Source organism: Anomaloglossus baeobatrachus, unplaced genomic scaffold (assembly GCF_048569485.1).
Source record: "Anomaloglossus baeobatrachus isolate aAnoBae1 unplaced genomic scaffold, aAnoBae1.hap1 Scaffold_2391, whole genome shotgun sequence".
Taxonomy (NCBI): domain Eukaryota; kingdom Metazoa; phylum Chordata; class Amphibia; order Anura; family Aromobatidae; genus Anomaloglossus; species Anomaloglossus baeobatrachus.
Window position 1 is genome coordinate 95,859 of NW_027442041.1, and position 21,468 is coordinate 117,326.

General features: G+C 46.7%; 17 non-coding genes across 17 annotated transcripts; all 17 read right to left on the bottom strand.

Moving 5' to 3' along the window:
• Positions 1-114: 114 nt before the first annotated feature.
• Positions 115-305, bottom strand: LOC142261825 (U2 spliceosomal RNA). The gene has a single exon (XR_012729363.1). It is a non-coding gene; the product is annotated as a U2 spliceosomal RNA (small nuclear RNA).
• Positions 306-1,422: 1,117 nt separating this feature from the next.
• LOC142261705 (U2 spliceosomal RNA) lies at positions 1,423-1,613 on the bottom strand. Its single transcript, XR_012729255.1, has one exon. It is a non-coding gene; the product is annotated as a U2 spliceosomal RNA (small nuclear RNA).
• A 1,117-nt stretch (positions 1,614-2,730) lies between these two features.
• Positions 2,731-2,921, bottom strand: LOC142261708 (U2 spliceosomal RNA). The gene has a single exon (XR_012729257.1). It is a non-coding gene; the product is annotated as a U2 spliceosomal RNA (small nuclear RNA).
• Positions 2,922-4,038: 1,117 nt separating this feature from the next.
• LOC142261709 (U2 spliceosomal RNA) lies at positions 4,039-4,229 on the bottom strand. Its single transcript, XR_012729258.1, has one exon. It is a non-coding gene; the product is annotated as a U2 spliceosomal RNA (small nuclear RNA).
• Positions 4,230-5,346: 1,117 nt separating this feature from the next.
• LOC142261710 (U2 spliceosomal RNA) lies at positions 5,347-5,537 on the bottom strand. Its single transcript, XR_012729259.1, has one exon. It is a non-coding gene; the product is annotated as a U2 spliceosomal RNA (small nuclear RNA).
• A 1,117-nt stretch (positions 5,538-6,654) lies between these two features.
• On the bottom strand, positions 6,655-6,845 carry LOC142261711 (U2 spliceosomal RNA). Its single transcript, XR_012729260.1, has one exon. It is a non-coding gene; the product is annotated as a U2 spliceosomal RNA (small nuclear RNA).
• A 1,117-nt stretch (positions 6,846-7,962) lies between these two features.
• Positions 7,963-8,153, bottom strand: LOC142261712 (U2 spliceosomal RNA). The gene has a single exon (XR_012729261.1). It is a non-coding gene; the product is annotated as a U2 spliceosomal RNA (small nuclear RNA).
• A 1,116-nt stretch (positions 8,154-9,269) lies between these two features.
• Positions 9,270-9,460, bottom strand: LOC142261713 (U2 spliceosomal RNA). The gene has a single exon (XR_012729262.1). It is a non-coding gene; the product is annotated as a U2 spliceosomal RNA (small nuclear RNA).
• A 1,118-nt stretch (positions 9,461-10,578) lies between these two features.
• LOC142261714 (U2 spliceosomal RNA) lies at positions 10,579-10,769 on the bottom strand. Its single transcript, XR_012729263.1, has one exon. It is a non-coding gene; the product is annotated as a U2 spliceosomal RNA (small nuclear RNA).
• A 1,117-nt stretch (positions 10,770-11,886) lies between these two features.
• LOC142261715 (U2 spliceosomal RNA) lies at positions 11,887-12,077 on the bottom strand. Its single transcript, XR_012729264.1, has one exon. It is a non-coding gene; the product is annotated as a U2 spliceosomal RNA (small nuclear RNA).
• Positions 12,078-13,195: 1,118 nt separating this feature from the next.
• On the bottom strand, positions 13,196-13,386 carry LOC142261716 (U2 spliceosomal RNA). The gene has a single exon (XR_012729265.1). It is a non-coding gene; the product is annotated as a U2 spliceosomal RNA (small nuclear RNA).
• A 1,117-nt stretch (positions 13,387-14,503) lies between these two features.
• On the bottom strand, positions 14,504-14,694 carry LOC142261717 (U2 spliceosomal RNA). The gene has a single exon (XR_012729266.1). It is a non-coding gene; the product is annotated as a U2 spliceosomal RNA (small nuclear RNA).
• Positions 14,695-15,811: 1,117 nt separating this feature from the next.
• Positions 15,812-16,002, bottom strand: LOC142261720 (U2 spliceosomal RNA). Its single transcript, XR_012729268.1, has one exon. It is a non-coding gene; the product is annotated as a U2 spliceosomal RNA (small nuclear RNA).
• A 1,117-nt stretch (positions 16,003-17,119) lies between these two features.
• On the bottom strand, positions 17,120-17,310 carry LOC142261721 (U2 spliceosomal RNA). Its single transcript, XR_012729269.1, has one exon. It is a non-coding gene; the product is annotated as a U2 spliceosomal RNA (small nuclear RNA).
• A 1,117-nt stretch (positions 17,311-18,427) lies between these two features.
• On the bottom strand, positions 18,428-18,618 carry LOC142261722 (U2 spliceosomal RNA). Its single transcript, XR_012729270.1, has one exon. It is a non-coding gene; the product is annotated as a U2 spliceosomal RNA (small nuclear RNA).
• A 1,117-nt stretch (positions 18,619-19,735) lies between these two features.
• LOC142261723 (U2 spliceosomal RNA) lies at positions 19,736-19,926 on the bottom strand. Its single transcript, XR_012729271.1, has one exon. It is a non-coding gene; the product is annotated as a U2 spliceosomal RNA (small nuclear RNA).
• A 1,117-nt stretch (positions 19,927-21,043) lies between these two features.
• Positions 21,044-21,234, bottom strand: LOC142261725 (U2 spliceosomal RNA). The gene has a single exon (XR_012729272.1). It is a non-coding gene; the product is annotated as a U2 spliceosomal RNA (small nuclear RNA).
• Positions 21,235-21,468: the final 234 nt, after the last annotated feature.

Below are 21,468 nucleotides of genomic sequence, written 5' to 3' on the forward strand. Positions count from 1 at the left end.
ATTTGGATGAATAAAGCAAGTAAAAAGTGTGTTAGATAAAAATTCATTTCAATTCGCTAATCGGGCTAATATGAATCAGGTGAATCGAGTTCTGCTTTTGGAAACTGGGTTAAGAAGGGGTGCACCGTTCCTGGAGGTACTGCAATACCAGGTCAATGCGTGGAGTGGACAGAGCAAGCTCTTTTTCCATCTCCCTGTTCTAAAAATCCATTTAATATATGGTCCCCAGATAGGGGACGGATCAGATATTAAACTGATAAGAACAGATACTACACTTGATCTTAGCCAAAAGGCCGAGAAGCGATAACCAGAATTGGTTTGGGCCTCGAGTGGCACCCTGGCCTATGCCGGACACATCTTAGGGAGAGAGAGCGAGAGGGAGACAAACCCACGCCTACACAAGACATTTTGTCACCCAAGCCAACCCTTGAAAAGGCTGCTTTGCAGAGCAAAAACAAGAAGAATGGTGCGTTTTGCAGCCGCCGCCCACTGCAATGAATCTGAATAACTCCTCCTTTAGGGCGCAAGCAACTCCCCTCCCCCTTGCAGTCTTTCCAATTCACGATACAAAAAGACGGACAGGACAGGTTGCCTGACTTTCCGTCACTGCCACCCTTTGCCATCCTTACCCGTAGAAAGCCCTTTCATCATCCCCAAACCCTAATCTTTTCCCTTTCCTTCCCAGCCCCCAAACCCTGCCCTCTGTACCTTTCTCACCACCCGCTTCCCTTCTCCTGTCATCCCCCTACCACCCGGGAAAAAAAGAGATTGCCCCCTCCTTCCACTAGCCCACCCTCCCACCCAAAGAACAACTTCTTCTGCGCAGCTTGTTTTCTAGGCAGCAGCGCTATTGTGATGTCATCGGGGGGCATTGTGACAAGCCGCCAGTGTTCCGTCTCTTCATGTTGTGCACTGTTCAAACCGAAAATACATCAACAGGCAGGCTACAGAAAAGCTTACTAACAAAGGTTAGAGAGGGGCTTTCTCAGAGGGCTTTTTACAGTTTGTCTATTCCCAATTAGCCGGTTTAGTATACTTAATGAAAGTACTAATTCTTTCATAGGAAGCCCATTCTTAGTATTTGACGTTCAGGTAACAACAGGTAACTTTATTTGGAGTGGAAGCAGAGAGATAACACCAGATGCCAATTGTAGATCCTCTCACACCTGTGGTCACTGCAGCATCTGACTCCACTTTGTCCAAAAGGGATCTATTCCATTCAATTACACATGATCTAGATTAGACTGACAACAAGATACTGCACGGGACATAGCAGAGTTGGTGAAGTTGAGTGGTGATGAGTTTGCTATTTGGATGAATAAAGCAAGTAAAAAGTGTGTTAGATAAAAATTCATTTCAATTCGCTAATCGGGCTAATATGAATCAGGTGAATCGAGTTCTGCTTTTGGAAACTGGGTTAAGAAGGGGTGCACCGTTCCTGGAGGTACTGCAATACCAGGTCAATGCGTGGAGTGGACAGAGCAAGCTCTTTTTCCATCTCCCTGTTCTAAAAATCCATTTAATATATGGTCCCCAGATAGGGGACGTATCAGATATTAAACTGATAAGAACAGATACTACACTTGATCTTAGCCAAAAGGCCGAGAAGCGATAACCAGAATTGGTTTGGGCCTCGAGTGGCACCCTGGCCTATGCCGGACACATCTTAGGGAGAGAGAGCGAGAGGGAGACAAACCCACGCCTACACAAGACATTTTGTCACCCAAGCCAACCCTTGAAAAGGCTGCTTTGCAGAGCAAAAACAAGAAGAATGGTGCGTTTTGCAGCCGCCGCCCACTGCAATGAATCTGAATAACTCCTCCTTTAGGGCGCAAGCAACTCCCCTCCCCCTTGCAGTCTTTCCAATTCACGATACAAAAAGACGGACAGGACAGGTTGCCTGACTTTCCGTCACTGCCACCCTTTGCCATCCTTACCCGTAGAAAGCCCTTTCATCATCCCCAAACCCTAATCTTTTCCCTTTCCTTCCCAGCCCCCAAACCCTGCCCTCTGTACCTTTCTCACCACCCGCTTCCCTTCTCCTGTCATCCCCCTACCACCCGGGAAAAAAAGAGATTGCCCCCTCCTTCCACTAGCTCACCCTCCCACCCAAAGAACAACTTCTTCTGCGCAGCTTGTTTTCTAGGCAGCAGCGCTATTGTGATGTCATCGGGGGGCATTGTGACAAGCCGCCAGTGTTCCGTCTCTTCATGTTGTGCACTGTTCAAACCGAAAATACATCAACAGGCAGGCTACAGAAAAGCTTACTAACAAAGGTTAGAGAGGGGCTTTCTCAGAGGGCTTTTTACAGTTTGTCTATTCCCAATTAGCCGGTTTAGTATACTTAATGAAAGTACTAATTCTTTCATAGGCCGCCCATTCTTAGTATTTGACGTTCAGGTAACAACAGGTAACTTTATTTGGAGTGGAAGCAGAGAGATAACACCAGATGCCAATTGTAGATCCTCTCACACCTGTGGTCACTGCAGCATCTGACTCCACTTTGTCCAAAAGGGATCTATTCCATTCAATTACACATGATCTAGATTAGACTGACAACAAGATACTGCACGGGACATAGCAGAGTTGGTGAAGTTGAGTGGTGATGAGTTTGCTATTTGGATGAATAAAGCAAGTAAAAAGTGTGTTAGATAAAAATTCATTTCAATTCGCTAATCGGGCTAATATGAATCAGGTGAATCGAGTTCTGCTTTTGGAAACTGGGTTAAGAAGGGGTGCACCGTTCCTGGAGGTACTGCAATACCAGGTCAATGCGTGGAGTGGACAGAGCAAGCTCTTTTTCCATCTCCCTGTTCTAAAAATCCATTTAATATATGGTCCCCAGATAGGGGACGTATCAGATATTAAACTGATAAGAACAGATACTACACTTGATCTTAGCCAAAAGGCCGAGAAGCGATAACCAGAATTGGTTTGGGCCTCGAGTGGCACCCTGGCCTATGCCGGACACATCTTAGGGAGAGAGAGCGAGAGGGAGACAAACCCACGCCTACACAAGACATTTTGTCACCCAAGCCAACCCTTGAAAAGGCTGCTTTGCAGAGCAAAAACAAGAAGAATGGTGCGTTTTGCAGCCGCCGCCCACTGCAATGAATCTGAATAACTCCTCCTTTAGGGCGCAAGCAACTCCCCTCCCCCTTGCAGTCTTTCCAATTCACGATACAAAAAGACGGACAGGACAGGTTGCCTGACTTTCCGTCACTGCCACCCTTTGCCATCCTTACCCGTAGAAAGCCCTTTCATCATCCCCAAACCCTAATCTTTTCCCTTTCCTTCCCAGCCCCCAAACCCTGCCCTCTGTACCTTTCTCACCACCCGCTTCCCTTCTCCTGTCATCCCCCTACCACCCGGGAAAAAAAGAGATTGCCCCCTCCTTCCACTAGCCCACCCTCCCACCCAAAGAACAACTTCTTCTGCGCAGCTTGTTTTCTAGGCAGCAGCGCTATTGTGATGTCATCGGGGGGCATTGTGACAAGCCGCCAGTGTTCCGTCTCTTCATGTTGTGCACTGTTCAAACCGAAAATACATCAACAGGCAGGCTACAGAAAAGCTTACTAACAAAGGTTAGAGAGGGGCTTTCTCAGAGGGCTTTTTACAGTTTGTCTATTCCCAATTAGCCGGTTTAGTATACTTAATGAAAGTACTAATTCTTTCATAGGCCGCCCATTCTTAGTATTTGACGTTCAGGTAACAACAGGTAACTTTATTTGGAGTGGAAGCAGAGAGATAACACCAGATGCCAATTGTAGATCCTCTCACACCTGTGGTCACTGCAGCATCTGACTCCACTTTGTCCAAAAGGGATCTATTCCATTCAATTACACATGATCTAGATTAGACTGACAACAAGATACTGCACGGGACATAGCAGAGTTGGTGAAGTTGAGTGGTGATGAGTTTGCTATTTGGATGAATAAAGCAAGTAAAAAGTGTGTTAGATAAAAATTCATTTCAATTCGCTAATCGGGCTAATATGAATCAGGTGAATCGAGTTCTGCTTTTGGAAACTGGGTTAAGAAGGGGTGCACCGTTCCTGGAGGTACTGCAATACCAGGTCAATGCGTGGAGTGGACAGAGCAAGCTCTTTTTCCATCTCCCTGTTCTAAAAATCCATTTAATATATGGTCCCCAGATAGGGGACGTATCAGATATTAAACTGATAAGAACAGATACTACACTTGATCTTAGCCAAAAGGCCGAGAAGCGATAACCAGAATTGGTTTGGGCCTCGAGTGGCACCCTGGCCTATGCCGGACACATCTTAGGGAGAGAGAGCGAGAGGGAGACAAACCCACGCCTACACAAGACATTTTGTCACCCAAGCCAACCCTTGAAAAGGCTGCTTTGCAGAGCAAAAACAAGAAGAATGGTGCGTTTTGCAGCCGCCGCCCACTGCAATGAATCTGAATAACTCCTCCTTTAGGGCGCAAGCAACTCCCCTCCCCCTTGCAGTCTTTCCAATTCACGATACAAAAAGACGGACAGGACAGGTTGCCTGACTTTCCGTCACTGCCACCCTTTGCCATCCTTACCCGTAGAAAGCCCTTTCATCATCCCCAAACCCTAATCTTTTCCCTTTCCTTCCCAGCCCCCAAACCCTGCCCTCTGTACCTTTCTCACCACCCGCTTCCCTTCTCCTGTCATCCCCCTACCACCCGGGAAAAAAAGAGATTGCCCCCTCCTTCCACTAGCCCACCCTCCCACCCAAAGAACAACTTCTTCTGCGCAGCTTGTTTTCTAGGCAGCAGCGCTATTGTGATGTCATCGGGGGGCATTGTGACAAGCCGCCAGTGTTCCGTCTCTTCATGTTGTGCACTGTTCAAACCGAAAATACATCAACAGGCAGGCTACAGAAAAGCTTACTAACAAAGGTTAGAGAGGGGCTTTCTCAGAGGGCTTTTTACAGTTTGTCTATTCCCAATTAGCCGGTTTAGTATACTTAATGAAAGTACTAATTCTTTCATAGGCCGCCCATTCTTAGTATTTGACGTTCAGGTAACAACAGGTAACTTTATTTGGAGTGGAAGCAGAGAGATAACACCAGATGCCAATTGTAGATCCTCTCACACCTGTGGTCACTGCAGCATCTGACTCCACTTTGTCCAAAAGGGATCTATTCCATTCAATTACACATGATCTAGATTAGACTGACAACAAGATACTGCACGGGACATAGCAGAGTTGGTGAAGTTGAGTGGTGATGAGTTTGCTATTTGGATGAATAAAGCAAGTAAAAAGTGTGTTAGATAAAAATTCATTTCAATTCGCTAATCGGGCTAATATGAATCAGGTGAATCGAGTTCTGCTTTTGGAAACTGGGTTAAGAAGGGGTGCACCGTTCCTGGAGGTACTGCAATACCAGGTCAATGCGTGGAGTGGACAGAGCAAGCTCTTTTTCCATCTCCCTGTTCTAAAAATCCATTTAATATATGGTCCCCAGATAGGGGACGTATCAGATATTAAACTGATAAGAACAGATACTACACTTGATCTTAGCCAAAAGGCCGAGAAGCGATAACCAGAATTGGTTTGGGCCTCGAGTGGCACCCTGGCCTATGCCGGACACATCTTAGGGAGAGAGAGCGAGAGGGAGACAAACCCACGCCTACACAAGACATTTTGTCACCCAAGCCAACCCTTGAAAAGGCTGCTTTGCAGAGCAAAAACAAGAAGAATGGTGCGTTTTGCAGCCGCCGCCCACTGCAATGAATCTGAATAACTCCTCCTTTAGGGCGCAAGCAACTCCCCTCCCCCTTGCAGTCTTTCCAATTCACGATACAAAAAGACGGACAGGACAGGTTGCCTGACTTTCCGTCACTGCCACCCTTTGCCATCCTTACCCGTAGAAAGCCCTTTCATCATCCCCAAACCCTAATCTTTTCCCTTTCCTTCCCAGCCCCCAAACCCTGCCCTCTGTACCTTTCTCACCACCCGCTTCCCTTCTCCTGTCATCCCCCTACCACCCGGGAAAAAAAGAGATTGCCCCCTCCTTCCACTAGCCCACCCTCCCACCCAAAGAACAACTTCTTCTGCGCAGCTTGTTTTCTAGGCAGCAGCGCTATTGTGATGTCATCGGGGGGCATTGTGACAAGCCGCCAGTGTTCCGTCTCTTCATGTTGTGCACTGTTCAAACCGAAAATACATCAACAGGCAGGCTACAGAAAAGCTTACTAACAAAGGTTAGAGAGGGGCTTTCTCAGAGGGCTTTTTACAGTTTGTCTATTCCCAATTAGCCGGTTTAGTATACTTAATGAAAGTACTAATTCTTTCATAGGCCGCCCATTCTTAGTATTTGACGTTCAGGTAACAACAGGTAACTTTATTTGGAGTGGAAGCAGAGAGATAACACCAGATGCCAATTGTAGATCCTCTCACACCTGTGGTCACTGCAGCATCTGACTCCACTTTGTCCAAAAGGGATCTATTCCATTCAATTACACATGATCTAGATTAGACTGACAACAAGATACTGCACGGGACATAGCAGAGTTGGTGAAGTTGAGTGGTGATGAGTTTGCTATTTGGATGAATAAAGCAAGTAAAAAGTGTGTTAGATAAAAATTCATTTCAATTCGCTAATCGGGCTAATATGAATCAGGTGAATCGAGTTCTGCTTTTGGAAACTGGGTTAAGAAGGGGTGCACCGTTCCTGGAGGTACTGCAATACCAGGTCAATGCGTGGAGTGGACAGAGCAAGCTCTTTTTCCATCTCCCTGTTCTAAAAATCCATTTAATATATGGTCCCCAGATAGGGGACGTATCAGATATTAAACTGATAAGAACAGATACTACACTTGATCTTAGCCAAAAGGCCGAGAAGCGATAACCAGAATTGGTTTGGGCCTCGAGTGGCACCCTGGCCTATGCCGGACACATCTTAGGGAGAGAGAGCGAGAGGGAGACAAACCCACGCCTACACAAGACATTTTGTCACCCAAGCCAACCCTTGAAAAGGCTGCTTTGCAGAGCAAAAACAAGAAGAATGGTGCGTTTTGCAGCCGCCGCCCACTGCAATGAATCTGAATAACTCCTCCTTTAGGGCGCAAGCAACTCCCCTCCCCCTTGCAGTCTTTCCAATTCACGATACAAAAAGACGGACAGGACAGGTTGCCTGACTTTCCGTCACTGCCACCCTTTGCCATCCTTACCCGTAGAAAGCCCTTTCATCATCCCCAAACCCTAATCTTTTCCCTTTCCTTCCCAGCCCCCAAACCCTGCCCTCTGTACCTTTCTCACCACCCGCTTCCCTTCTCCTGTCATCCCCCTACCACCCGGGAAAAAAAGAGATTGCCCCCTCCTTCCACTAGCCCACCCTCCCACCCAAAGAACAACTTCTTCTGCGCAGCTTGTTTTCTAGGCAGCAGCGCTATTGTGATGTCATCGGGGGGCATTGTGACAAGCCGCCAGTGTTCCGTCTCTTCATGTTGTGCACTGTTCAAACCGAAAATACATCAACAGGCAGGCTACAGAAAAGCTTACTAACAAAGGTTAGAGAGGGGCTTTCTCAGAGGGCTTTTTACAGTTTGTCTATTCCCAATTAGCCGGTTTAGTATACTTAATGAAAGTACTAATTCTTTCATAGGCCGCCCATTCTTAGTATTTGACGTTCAGGTAACAACAGGTAACTTTATTTGGAGTGGAAGCAGAGAGATAACACCAGATGCCAATTGTAGATCCTCTCACACCTGTGGTCACTGCAGCATCTGACTCCACTTTGTCCAAAAGGGATCTATTCCATTCAATTACACATGATCTAGATTAGACTGACAACAAGATACTGCACGGGACATAGCAGAGTTGGTGAAGTTGAGTGGTGATGAGTTTGCTATTTGGATGAATAAAGCAAGTAAAAAGTGTGTTAGATAAAAATTCATTTCAATTCGCTAATCGGGCTAATATGAATCAGGTGAATCGAGTTCTGCTTTTGGAAACTGGGTTAAGAAGGGGTGCACCGTTCCTGGAGGTACTGCAATACCAGGTCAATGCGTGGAGTGGACAGAGCAAGCTCTTTTTCCATCTCCCTGTTCTAAAAATCCATTTAATATATGGTCCCCAGATAGGGGACGTATCAGATATTAAACTGATAAGAACAGATACTACACTTGATCTTAGCCAAAAGGCCGAGAAGCGATAACCAGAATTGGTTTGGGCCTCGAGTGGCACCCTGGCCTATGCCGGACACATCTTAGGGAGAGAGAGCGAGAGGGAGACAAACCCACGCCTACACAAGACATTTTGTCACCCAAGCCAACCCTTGAAAAGGCTGCTTTGCAGAGCAAAAACAAGAAGAATGGTGCGTTTTGCAGCCGCCGCCCACTGCAATGAATCTGAATAACTCCTCCTTTAGGGCGCAAGCAACTCCCCTCCCCCTTGCAGTCTTTCCAATTCACGATACAAAAAGACGGACAGGACAGGTTGCCTGACTTTCCGTCACTGCCACCCTTTGCATCCTTACCCGTAGAAAGCCCTTTCATCATCCCCAAACCCTAATCTTTTCCCTTTCCTTCCCAGCCCCCAAACCCTGCCCTCTGTACCTTTCTCACCACCCGCTTCCCTTCTCCTGTCATCCCCCTACCACCCGGGAAAAAAAGAGATTGCCCCCTCCTTCCACTAGCCCACCCTCCCACCCAAAGAACAACTTCTTCTGCGCAGCTTGTTTTCTAGGCAGCAGCGCTATTGTGATGTCATCGGGGGGCATTGTGACAAGCCGCCAGTGTTCCGTCTCTTCATGTTGTGCACTGTTCAAACCGAAAATACATCAACAGGCAGGCTACAGAAAAGCTTACTAACAAAGGTTAGAGAGGGGCTTTCTCAGAGGGCTTTTTACAGTTTGTCTATTCCCAATTAGCCGGTTTAGTATACTTAATGAAAGTACTAATTCTTTCATAGGCCGCCCATTCTTAGTATTTGACGTTCAGGTAACAACAGGTAACTTTATTTGGAGTGGAAGCAGAGAGATAACACCAGATGCCAATTGTAGATCCTCTCACACCTGTGGTCACTGCAGCATCTGACTCCACTTTGTCCAAAAGGGATCTATTCCATTCAATTACACATGATCTAGATTAGACTGACAACAAGATACTGCACGGGACATAGCAGAGTTGGTGAAGTTGAGTGGTGATGAGTTTGCTATTTGGATGAATAAAGCAAGTAAAAAGTGTGTTAGATAAAAATTCATTTCAATTCGCTAATCGGGCTAATATGAATCAGGTGAATCGAGTTCTGCTTTTGGAAACTGGGTTAAGAAGGGGTGCACCGTTCCTGGAGGTACTGCAATACCAGGTCAATGCGTGGAGTGGACAGAGCAAGCTCTTTTTCCATCTCCCTGTTCTAAAAATCCATTTAATATATGGTCCCCAGATAGGGGACGTATCAGATATTAAACTGATAAGAACAGATACTACACTTGATCTTAGCCAAAAGGCCGAGAAGCGATAACCAGAATTGGTTTGGGCCTCGAGTGGCACCCTGGCCTATGCCGGACACATCTTAGGGAGAGAGAGCGAGAGGGAGACAAACCCACGCCTACACAAGACATTTTGTCACCCAAGCCAACCCTTGAAAAGGCTGCTTTGCAGAGCAAAAACAAGAAGAATGGTGCGTTTTGCAGCCGCCGCCCACTGCAATGAATCTGAATAACTCCTCCTTTAGGGCGCAAGCAACTCCCCTCCCCCTTGCAGTCTTTCCAATTCACGATACAAAAAGACGGACAGGACAGGTTGCCTGACTTTCCGTCACTGCCACCCTTTGCCATCCTTACCCGTAGAAAGCCCTTTCATCATCCCCAAACCCTAATCTTTTCCCTTTCCTTCCCAGCCCCCAAACCCTGCCCTCTGTACCTTTCTCACCACCCGCTTCCCTTCTCCTGTCATCCCCCTACCACCCGGGAAAAAAAGAGATTGCCCCCCTCCTTCCACTAGCCCACCCTCCCACCCAAAGAACAACTTCTTCTGCGCAGCTTGTTTTCTAGGCAGCAGCGCTATTGGGATGTCATCGGGGGGCATTGTGACAAGCCGCCAGTGTTCCGTCTCTTCATGTTGTGCACTGTTCAAACCGAAAATACATCAACAGGCAGGCTACAGAAAAGCTTACTAACAAAGGTTAGAGAGGGGCTTTCTCAGAGGGCTTTTTACAGTTTGTCTATTCCCAATTAGCCGGTTTAGTATACTTAATGAAAGTACTAATTCTTTCATAGGCCGCCCATTCTTAGTATTTGACGTTCAGGTAACAACAGGTAACTTTATTTGGAGTGGAAGCAGAGAGATAACACCAGATGCCAATTGTAGATCCTCTCACACCTGTGGTCACTGCAGCATCTGACTCCACTTTGTCCAAAAGGGATCTATTCCATTCAATTACACATGATCTAGATTAGACTGACAACAAGATACTGCACGGGACATAGCAGAGTTGGTGAAGTTGAGTGGTGATGAGTTTGCTATTTGGATGAATAAAGCAAGTAAAAAGTGTGTTAGATAAAAATTCATTTCAATTCGCTAATCGGGCTAATATGAATCAGGTGAATCGAGTTCTGCTTTTGGAAACTGGGTTAAGAAGGGGTGCACCGTTCCTGGAGGTACTGCAATACCAGGTCAATGCGTGGAGTGGACAGAGCAAGCTCTTTTTCCATCTCCCTGTTCTAAAAATCCATTTAATATATGGTCCCCAGATAGGGGACGTATCAGATATTAAACTGATAAGAACAGATACTACACTTGATCTTAGCCAAAAGGCCGAGAAGCGATAACCAGAATTGGTTTGGGCCTCGAGTGGCACCCTGGCCTATGCCGGACACATCTTAGGGAGAGAGAGCGAGAGGGAGACAAACCCACGCCTACACAAGACATTTTGTCACCCAAGCCAACCCTTGAAAAGGCTGCTTTGCAGAGCAAAAACAAGAAGAATGGTGCGTTTTGCAGCCGCCGCCCACTGCAATGAATCTGAATAACTCCTCCTTTAGGGCGCAAGCAACTCCCCTCCCCCTTGCAGTCTTTCCAATTCACGATACAAAAAGACGGACAGGACAGGTTGCCTGACTTTCCGTCACTGCCACCCTTTGCCATCCTTACCCGTAGAAAGCCCTTTCATCATCCCCAAACCCTAATCTTTTCCCTTTCCTTCCCAGCCCCCAAACCCTGCCCTCTGTACCTTTCTCACCACCCGCTTCCCTTCTCCTGTCATCCCCCTACCACCCGGGAAAAAAAGAGATTGCCCCCTCCTTCCACTAGCCCACCCTCCCACCCAAAGAACAACTTCTTCTGCGCAGCTTGTTTTCTAGGCAGCAGCGCTATTGTGATGTCATCGGGGGGCATTGTGACAAGCCGCCAGTGTTCCGTCTCTTCATGTTGTGCACTGTTCAAACCGAAAATACATCAACAGGCAGGCTACAGAAAAGCTTACTAACAAAGGTTAGAGAGGGGCTTTCTCAGAGGGCTTTTTACAGTTTGTCTATTCCCAATTAGCCGGTTTAGTATACTTAATGAAAGTACTAATTCTTTCATAGGCCGCCCATTCTTAGTATTTGACGTTCAGGTAACAACAGGTAACTTTATTTGGAGTGGAAGCAGAGAGATAACACCAGATGCCAATTGTAGATCCTCTCACACCTGTGGTCACTGCAGCATCTGACTCCACTTTGTCCAAAAGGGATCTATTCCATTCAATTACACATGATCTAGATTAGACTGACAACAAGATACTGCACGGGACATAGCAGAGTTGGTGAAGTTGAGTGGTGATGAGTTTGCTATTTGGATGAATAAAGCAAGTAAAAAGTGTGTTAGATAAAAATTCATTTCAATTCGCTAATCGGGCTAATATGAATCAGGTGAATCGAGTTCTGCTTTTGGAAACTGGGTTAAGAAGGGGTGCACCGTTCCTGGAGGTACTGCAATACCAGGTCAATGCGTGGAGTGGACAGAGCAAGCTCTTTTTCCATCTCCCTGTTCTAAAAATCCATTTAATATATGGTCCCCAGATAGGGGACGTATCAGATATTAAACTGATAAGAACAGATACTACACTTGATCTTAGCCAAAAGGCCGAGAAGCGATAACCAGAATTGGTTTGGGCCTCGAGTGGCACCCTGGCCTATGCCGGACACATCTTAGGGAGAGAGAGCAAGAGGGAGACAAACCCACGCCTACACAAGACATTTTGTCACCCAAGCCAACCCTTGAAAAGGCTGCTTTGCAGAGCAAAAACAAGAAGAATGGTGCGTTTTGCAGCCGCCGCCCACTGCAATGAATCTGAATAACTCCTCCTTTAGGGCGCAAGCAACTCCCCTCCCCCTTGCAGTCTTTCCAATTCACGATACAAAAAGACGGACAGGACAGGTTGCCTGACTTTCCGTCACTGCCACCCTTTGCCATCCTTACCCGTAGAAAGCCCTTTCATCATCCCCAAACCCTAATCTTTTCCCTTTCCTTCCCAGCCCCCAAACCCTGCCCTCTGTACCTTTCTCACCACCCCGCTTCCCTTCTCCTGTCATCCCCCTACCACCCGGGAAAAAAAGAGATTGCCCCCTCCTTCCACTAGCCCACCCTCCCACCCAAAGAACAACTTCTTCTGCGCAGCTTGTTTTCTAGGCAGCAGCGCTATTGTGATGTCATCGGGGGGCATTGTGACAAGCCGCCAGTGTTCCGTCTCTTCATGTTGTGCACTGTTCAAACCGAAAATACATCAACAGGCAGGCTACAGAAAAGCTTACTAACAAAGGTTAGAGAGGGGCTTTCTCAGAGGGCTTTTTACAGTTTGTCTATTCCCAATTAGCCGGTTTAGTATACTTAATGAAAGTACTAATTCTTTCATAGGCCGCCCATTCTTAGTATTTGACGTTCAGGTAACAACAGGTAACTTTATTTGGAGTGGAAGCAGAGAGATAACACCAGATGCCAATTGTAGATCCTCTCACACCTGTGGTCACTGCAGCATCTGACTCCACTTTGTCCAAAAGGGATCTATTCCATTCAATTACACATGATCTAGATTAGACTGACAACAAGATACTGCACGGGACATAGCAGAGTTGGTGAAGTTGAGTGGTGATGAGTTTGCTATTTGGATGAATAAAGCAAGTAAAAAGTGTGTTAGATAAAAATTCATTTCAATTCGCTAATCGGGCTAATATGAATCAGGTGAATCGAGTTCTGCTTTTGGAAACTGGGTTAAGAAGGGGTGCACCGTTCCTGGAGGTACTGCAATACCAGGTCAATGCGTGGAGTGGACAGAGCAAGCTCTTTTTCCATCTCCCTGTTCTAAAAATCCATTTAATATATGGTCCCCAGATAGGGGACGTATCAGATATTAAACTGATAAGAACAGATACTACACTTGATCTTAGCCAAAAGGCCGAGAAGCGATAACCAGAATTGGTTTGGGCCTCGAGTGGCACCCTGGCCTATGCCGGACACATCTTAGGGAGAGAGAGCGAGAGGGAGACAAACCCACGCCTACACAAGACATTTTGTCACCCAAGCCAACCCTTGAAAAGGCTGCTTTGCAGAGCAAAAACAAGAAGAATGGTGCGTTTTGCAGCCGCCGCCCACTGCAATGAATCTGAATAACTCCTCCTTTAGGGCGCAAGCAACTCCCCTCCCCCTTGCAGTCTTTCCAATTCACGATACAAAAAGACGGACAGGACAGGTTGCCTGACTTTCCGTCACTGCCACCCTTTGCCATCCTTACCCGTAGAAAGCCCTTTCATCATCCCCAAACCCTAATCTTTTCCCTTTCCTTCCCAGCCCCCAAACCCTGCCCTCTGTACCTTTCTCACCACCCGCTTCCCTTCTCCTGTCATCCCCCTACCACCCGGGAAAAAAAGAGATTGCCCCCTCCTTCCACTAGCCCACCCTCCCACCCAAAGAACAACTTCTTCTGCGCAGCTTGTTTTCTAGGCAGCAGCGCTATTGTGATGTCATCGGGGGGCATTGTGACAAGCCGCCAGTGTTCCGTCTCTTCATGTTGTGCACTGTTCAAACCGAAAATACATCAACAGGCAGGCTACAGAAAAGCTTACTAACAAAGGTTAGAGAGGGGCTTTCTCAGAGGGCTTTTTACAGTTTGTCTATTCCCAATTAGCCGGTTTAGTATACTTAATGAAAGTACTAATTCTTTCATAGGCCGCCCATTCTTAGTATTTGACGTTCAGGTAACAACAGGTAACTTTATTTGGAGTGGAAGCAGAGAGATAACACCAGATGCCAATTGTAGATCCTCTCACACCTGTGGTCACTGCAGCATCTGACTCCACTTTGTCCAAAAGGGATCTATTCCATTCAATTACACATGATCTAGATTAGACTGACAACAAGATACTGCACGGGACATAGCAGAGTTGGTGAAGTTGAGTGGTGATGAGTTTGCTATTTGGATGAATAAAGCAAGTAAAAAGTGTGTTAGATAAAAATTCATTTCAATTCGCTAATCGGGCTAATATGAATCAGGTGAATCGAGTTCTGCTTTTGGAAACTGGGTTAAGAAGGGGTGCACCGTTCCTGGAGGTACTGCAATACCAGGTCAATGCGTGGAGTGGACAGAGCAAGCTCTTTTTCCATCTCCCTGTTCTAAAAATCCATTTAATATATGGTCCCCAGATAGGGGACGTATCAGATATTAAACTGATAAGAACAGATACTACACTTGATCTTAGCCAAAAGGCCGAGAAGCGATAACCAGAATTGGTTTGGGCCTCGAGTGGCACCCTGGCCTATGCCGGACACATCTTAGGGAGAGAGAGCGAGAGGGAGACAAACCCACGCCTACACAAGACATTTTGTCACCCAAGCCAACCCTTGAAAAGGCTGCTTTGCAGAGCAAAAACAAGAAGAATGGTGCGTTTTGCAGCCGCCGCCCACTGCAATGAATCTGAATAACTCCTCCTTTAGGGCGCAAGCAACTCCCCTCCCCCTTGCAGTCTTTCCAATTCACGATACAAAAAGACGGACAGGACAGGTTGCCTGACTTTCCGTCACTGCCACCCTTTGCCATCCTTACCCGTAGAAAGCCCTTTCATCATCCCCAAACCCTAATCTTTTCCCTTTCCTTCCCAGCCCCCAAACCCTGCCCTCTGTACCTTTCTCACCACCCGCTTCCCTTCTCCTGTCATCCCCCTACCACCCGGGAAAAAAAGAGATTGCCCCCTCCTTCCACTAGCCCACCCTCCCACCCAAAGAACAACTTCTTCTGCGCAGCTTGTTTTCTAGGCAGCAGCGCTATTGTGATGTCATCGGGGGGCATTGTGACAAGCCGCCAGTGTTCCGTCTCTTCATGTTGTGCACTGTTCAAACCGAAAATACATCAACAGGCAGGCTACAGAAAAGCTTACTAACAAAGGTTAGAGAGGGGCTTTCTCAGAGGGCTTTTTACAGTTTGTCTATTCCCAATTAGCCGGTTTAGTATACTTAATGAAAGTACTAATTCTTTCATAGGCCGCCCATTCTTAGTATTTGACGTTCAGGTAACAACAGGTAACTTTATTTGGAGTGGAAGCAGAGAGATAACACCAGATGCCAATTGTAGATCCTCTCACACCTGTGGTCACTGCAGCATCTGACTCCACTTTGTCCAAAAGGGATCTATTCCATTCAATTACACATGATCTAGATTAGACTGACAACAAGATACTGCACGGGACATAGCAGAGTTGGTGAAGTTGAGTGGTGATGAGTTTGCTATTTGGATGAATAAAGCAAGTAAAAAGTGTGTTAGATAAAAATTCATTTCAATTCGCTAATCGGGCTAATATGAATCAGGTGAATCGAGTTCTGCTTTTGGAAACTGGGTTAAGAAGGGGTGCACCGTTCCTGGAGGTACTGCAATACCAGGTCAATGCGTGGAGTGGACAGAGCAAGCTCTTTTTCCATCTCCCTGTTCTAAAAATCCATTTAATATATGGTCCCCAGATAGGGGACGTATCAGATATTAAACTGATAAGAACAGATACTACACTTGATCTTAGCCAAAAGGCCGAGAAGCGATAACCAGAATTGGTTTGGGCCTCGAGTGGCACCCTGGCCTATGCCGGACACATCTTAGGGAGAGAGAGCGAGAGGGAGACAAACCCACGCCTACACAAGACATTTTGTCACCCAAGCCAACCCTTGAAAAGGCTGCTTTGCAGAGCAAAAACAAGAAGAATGGTGCGTTTTGCAGCCGCCGCCCACTGCAATGAATCTGAATAACTCCTCCTTTAGGGCGCAAGCAACTCCCCTCCCCCTTGCAGTCTTTCCAATTCACGATACAAAAAGACGGACAGGACAGGTTGCCTGACTTTCCGTCACTGCCACCCTTTGCCATCCTTACCCGTAGAAAGCCCTTTCATCATCCCCAAACCCTAATCTTTTCCCTTTCCTTCCCAGCCCCCAAACCCTGCCCTCTGTACCTTTCTCACCACCCGCTTCCCTTCTCCTGTCATCCCCCTACCACCCGGGAAAAAAAGAGATTGCCCCCTCCTTCCACTAGCCCACCCTCCCACCCAAAGAACAACTTCTTCTGCGCAGCTTGTTTTCTAGGCAGCAGCGCTATTGTGATGTCATCGGGGGGCATTGTGACAAGCCGCCAGTGTTCCGTCTCTTCATGTTGTGCACTGTTCAAACCGAAAATACATCAACAGGCAGGCTACAGAAAAGCTTACTAACAAAGGTTAGAGAGGGGCTTTCTCAGAGGGCTTTTTACAGTTTGTCTATTCCCAATTAGCCGGTTTAGTATACTTAATGAAAGTACTAATTCTTTCATAGGCCGCCCATTCTTAGTATTTGACGTTCAGGTAACAACAGGTAACTTTATTTGGAGTGGAAGCAGAGAGATAACACCAGATGCCAATTGTAGATCCTCTCACACCTGTGGTCACTGCAGCATCTGACTCCACTTTGTCCAAAAGGGATCTATTCCATTCAATTACACATGATCTAGATTAGACTGACAACAAGATACTGCACGGGACATAGCAGAGTTGGTGAAGTTGAGTGGTGATGAGTTTGCTATTTGGATGAATAAAGCAAGTAAAAAGTGTGTTAGATAAAAATTCATTTCAATTCGCTAATCGGGCTAATATGAATCAGGTGAATCGAGTTCTGCTTTTGGAAACTGGGTTAAGAAGGGGTGCACCGTTCCTGGAGGTACTGCAATACCAGGTCAATGCGTGGAGTGGACAGAGCAAGCTCTTTTTCCATCTCCCTGTTCTAAAAATCCATTTAATATATGGTCCCCAGATAGGGGACGTATCAGATATTAAACTGATAAGAACAGATACTACACTTGATCTTAGCCAAAAGGCCGAGAAGCGATAACCAGAATTGGTTTGGGCCTCGAGTGGCACCCTGGCCTATGCCGGACACATCTTAGGGAGAGAGAGCGAGAGGGAGACAAACCCACGCCTACACAAGACATTTTGTCACCCAAGCCAACCCTTGAAAAGGCTGCTTTGCAGAGCAAAAACAAGAAGAATGGTGCGTTTTGCAGCCGCCGCCCACTGCAATGAATCTGAATAACTCCTCCTTTAGGGCGCAAGCAACTCCCCTCCCCCTTGCAGTCTTTCCAATTCACGATACAAAAAGACGGACAGGACAGGTTGCCTGACTTTCCGTCACTGCCACCCTTTGCCATCCTTACCCGTAGAAAGCCCTTTCATCATCCCCAAACCCTAATCTTTTCCCTTTCCTTCCCAGCCCCCAAACCCTGCCCTCTGTACCTTTCTCACCACCCGCTTCCCTTCTCCTGTCATCCCCCTACCACCCGGGAAAAAAAGAGATTGCCCCCTCCTTCCACTAGCCCACCCTCCCACCCAAAGAACAACTTCTTCTGCGCAGCTTGTTTTCTAGGCAGCAGCGCTATTGTGATGTCATCGGGGGGCATTGTGACAAGCCGCCAGTGTTCCGTCTCTTCATGTTGTGCACTGTTCAAACCGAAAATACATCAACAGGCAGGCTACAGAAAAGCTTACTAACAAAGGTTAGAGAGGGGCTTTCTCAGAGGGCTTTTTACAGTTTGTCTATTCCCAATTAGCCGGTTTAGTATACTTAATGAAAGTACTAATTCTTTCATAGGCCGCCCATTCTTAGTATTTGACGTTCAGGTAACAACAGGTAACTTTATTTGGAGTGGAAGCAGAGAGATAACACCAGATGCCAATTGTAGATCCTCTCACACCTGTGGTCACTGCAGCATCTGACTCCACTTTGTCCAAAAGGGATCTATTCCATTCAATTACACATGATCTAGATTAGACTGACAACAAGATACTGCACGGGACATAGCAGAGTTGGTGAAGTTGAGTGGTGATGAGTTTGCTATTTGGATGAATAAAGCAAGTAAAAAGTGTGTTAGATAAAAATTCATTTCAATTCGCTAATCGGGCTAATATGAATCAGGTGAATCGAGTTCTGCTTTTGGAAACTGGGTTAAGAAGGGGTGCACCGTTCCTGGAGGTACTGCAATACCAGGTCAATGCGTGGAGTGGACAGAGCAAGCTCTTTTTCCATCTCCCTGTTCTAAAAATCCATTTAATATATGGTCCCCAGATAGGGGACGTATCAGATATTAAACTGATAAGAACAGATACTACACTTGATCTTAGCCAAAAGGCCGAGAAGCGATAACCAGAATTGGTTTGGGCCTCGAGTGGCACCCTGGCCTATGCCGGACACATCTTAGGGAGAGAGAGCGAGAGGGAGACAAACCCACGCCTACACAAGACATTTTGTCACCCAAGCCAACCCTTGAAAAGGCTGCTTTGCAGAGCAAAAACAAGAAGAATGGTGCGTTTTGCAGCCGCCGCCCACTGCAATGAATCTGAATAACTCCTCCTTTAGGGCGCAAGCAACTCCCCTCCCCTTTGCAGTCTTTCCAATTCACGATACAAAAAGACGGACAGGACAGGTTGCCTGACTTTCCGTCACTGCCACCCTTTGCCATCCTTACCCGTAGAAAGCCCTTTCATCATCCCCAAACCCTAATCTTTTCCCTTTCCTTCCCAGCCCCCAAACCCTGCCCTCTGTACCTTTCTCACCACCCGCTTCCCTTCTCCTGTCATCCCCCTACCACCCGGGAAAAAAAGAGATTGCCCCCTCCTTCCACTAGCCCACCCTCCCACCCAAAGAACAACTTCTTCTGCGCAGCTTGTTTTCTAGGCAGCAGCGCTATTGTGATGTCATCGGGGGGCATTGTGACAAGCCGCCAGTGTTCCGTCTCTTCATGTTGTGCACTGTTCAAACCGAAAATACATCAACAGGCAGGCTACAGAAAAGCTTACTAACAAAGGTTAGAGAGGGGCTTTCTCAGAGGGCTTTTTACAGTTTGTCTATTCCCAATTAGCCGGTTTAGTATACTTAATGAAAGTACTAATTCTTTCATAGGCCGCCCATTCTTAGTATTTGACGTTCAGGTAACAACAGGTAACTTTATTTGGAGTGGAAGCAGAGAGATAACACCAGATGCCAATTGTAGATCCTCTCACACCTGTGGTCACTGCAGCATCTGACTCCACTTTGTCCAAAAGGGATCTATTCCATTCAATTACACATGATCTAGATTAGACTGACAACAAGATACTGCACGGGACATAGCAGAGTTGGTGAAGTTGAGTGGTGATGAGTTTGCTATTTGGATGAATAAAGCAAGTAAAAAGTGTGTTAGATAAAAATTCATTTCAATTCGCTAATCGGGCTAATATGAATCAGGTGAATCGAGTTCTGCTTTTGGAAACTGGGTTAAGAAGGGGTGCACCGTTCCTGGAGGTACTGCAATACCAGGTCAATGCGTGGAGTGGACAGAGCAAGCTCTTTTTCCATCTCCCTGTTCTAAAAATCCATTTAATATATGGTCCCCAGATAGGGGACGTATCAGATATTAAACTGATAAGAACAGATACTACACTTGATCTTAGCCAAAAGGCCGAGAAGCGATAACCAGAATTGGTTTGGGCCTCGAGTGGCACCCTGGCCTATGCCGGACACATCTTAGGGAGAGAGAGCGAGAGGGAGACAAACCCACGCCTACACAAGACATTTTGTCACCCAAGCCAACCCTTGAAAAGGCTGCTTTGCAGAGCAAAAACAAGAAGAATGGTGCGTTTTGCAGCCGCCGCCCACTGCAATGAATCTGAATAACTCCTCCTTTAGGGCGCAAGCAACTCCCCTCCCCCTTGCAGTCTTTCCAATTCACGATACAAAAAGACGGACAGGACAGGTTGCCTGACTTTCCGTCACTGCCACCCTTTGCCATCCTTACCCGTAGAAAGCCCTTTCATCATCCCCAAACCCTAATCTTTTCCCTTTCCTTCCCAGCCCCCAAACCCTGCCCTCTGTACCTTTCTCACCACCCGCTTCCCTTCTCCTGTCATCCCCCTACCACCCGGGAAAAAAAGAGATTGCCCCCTCCTTCCACTAGCCCACCCTCCCACCCAAAGAACAACTTCTTCTGCGCAGCTTGTTTTCTAGGCAGCAGCGCTATTGTGATGTCATCGGGGGGCATTGTGACAAGCCGCCAGTGTTCCGTCTCTTCATGTTGTGCACTGTTCAAACCGAAAATACATCAACAGGCAGGCTACAGAAAAGCTTACTAACAAAGGTTAGAGAGGGGCTTTCTCAGAGGGCTTTTTACAGTTTGTCTATTCCCAATTAGCCGGTTTAGTATACTTAATGAAAGTACTAATTCTTTCATAGGCCGCCCATTCTTAGTATTTGACGTTCAGGTAACAACAGGTAACTTTATTTGGAGTGGAAGCAGAGAGATAACACCAGATGCCAATTGTAGATCCTCTCACACCTGTGGTCACTGCAGCATCTGACTCCACTTTGTCCAAAAGGGATCTATTCCATTCAATTACACATGATCTAGATTAGACTGACAACAAGATACTGCACGGGACATAGCAGAGTTGGTGAAGTTGAGTGGTGATGAGTTTGCTATTTGGATGAATAAAGCAAGTAAAAAGTGTGTTAGATAAAAATTCATTTCAATTCGCTAATCGGGCTAATATGAATCAGGTGAATCGAGTTCTGCTTTTGTAAACTGGGTTAAGAAGGGGTGCACCGTTCCTGGAGGTACTGCAATACCAGGTCAATGCGTGGAGTGGACAGAGCAAGCTCTTTTTCCATCTCCCTGTTCTAAAAATCCATTTAATATATGGTCCCCAGATAGGGGACGTATCAGATATTAAACTGATAAGAACAGATACTACACTTGATCTTAGCCAAAAGGCCGAGAAGCGATAACCAGAATTGGTTTGGGCCTCGAGTGGCACCCTGGCCTATGCCGGACACATCTTAGGGAGAGAGAGCGAGAGGGAGACAAACCCACGCCTACACAAGACATTTTGTCACCCAAGCCAACCCTTGAAAAGGCTGCTTTGCAGAGCAAAAACAAGAAGAATGGTGCGTTTTGCAGCCGCCGCCCACTGCAATGAATCTGAATAACTCCTCCTTTAGGGCGCAAGCAACTCCCCTC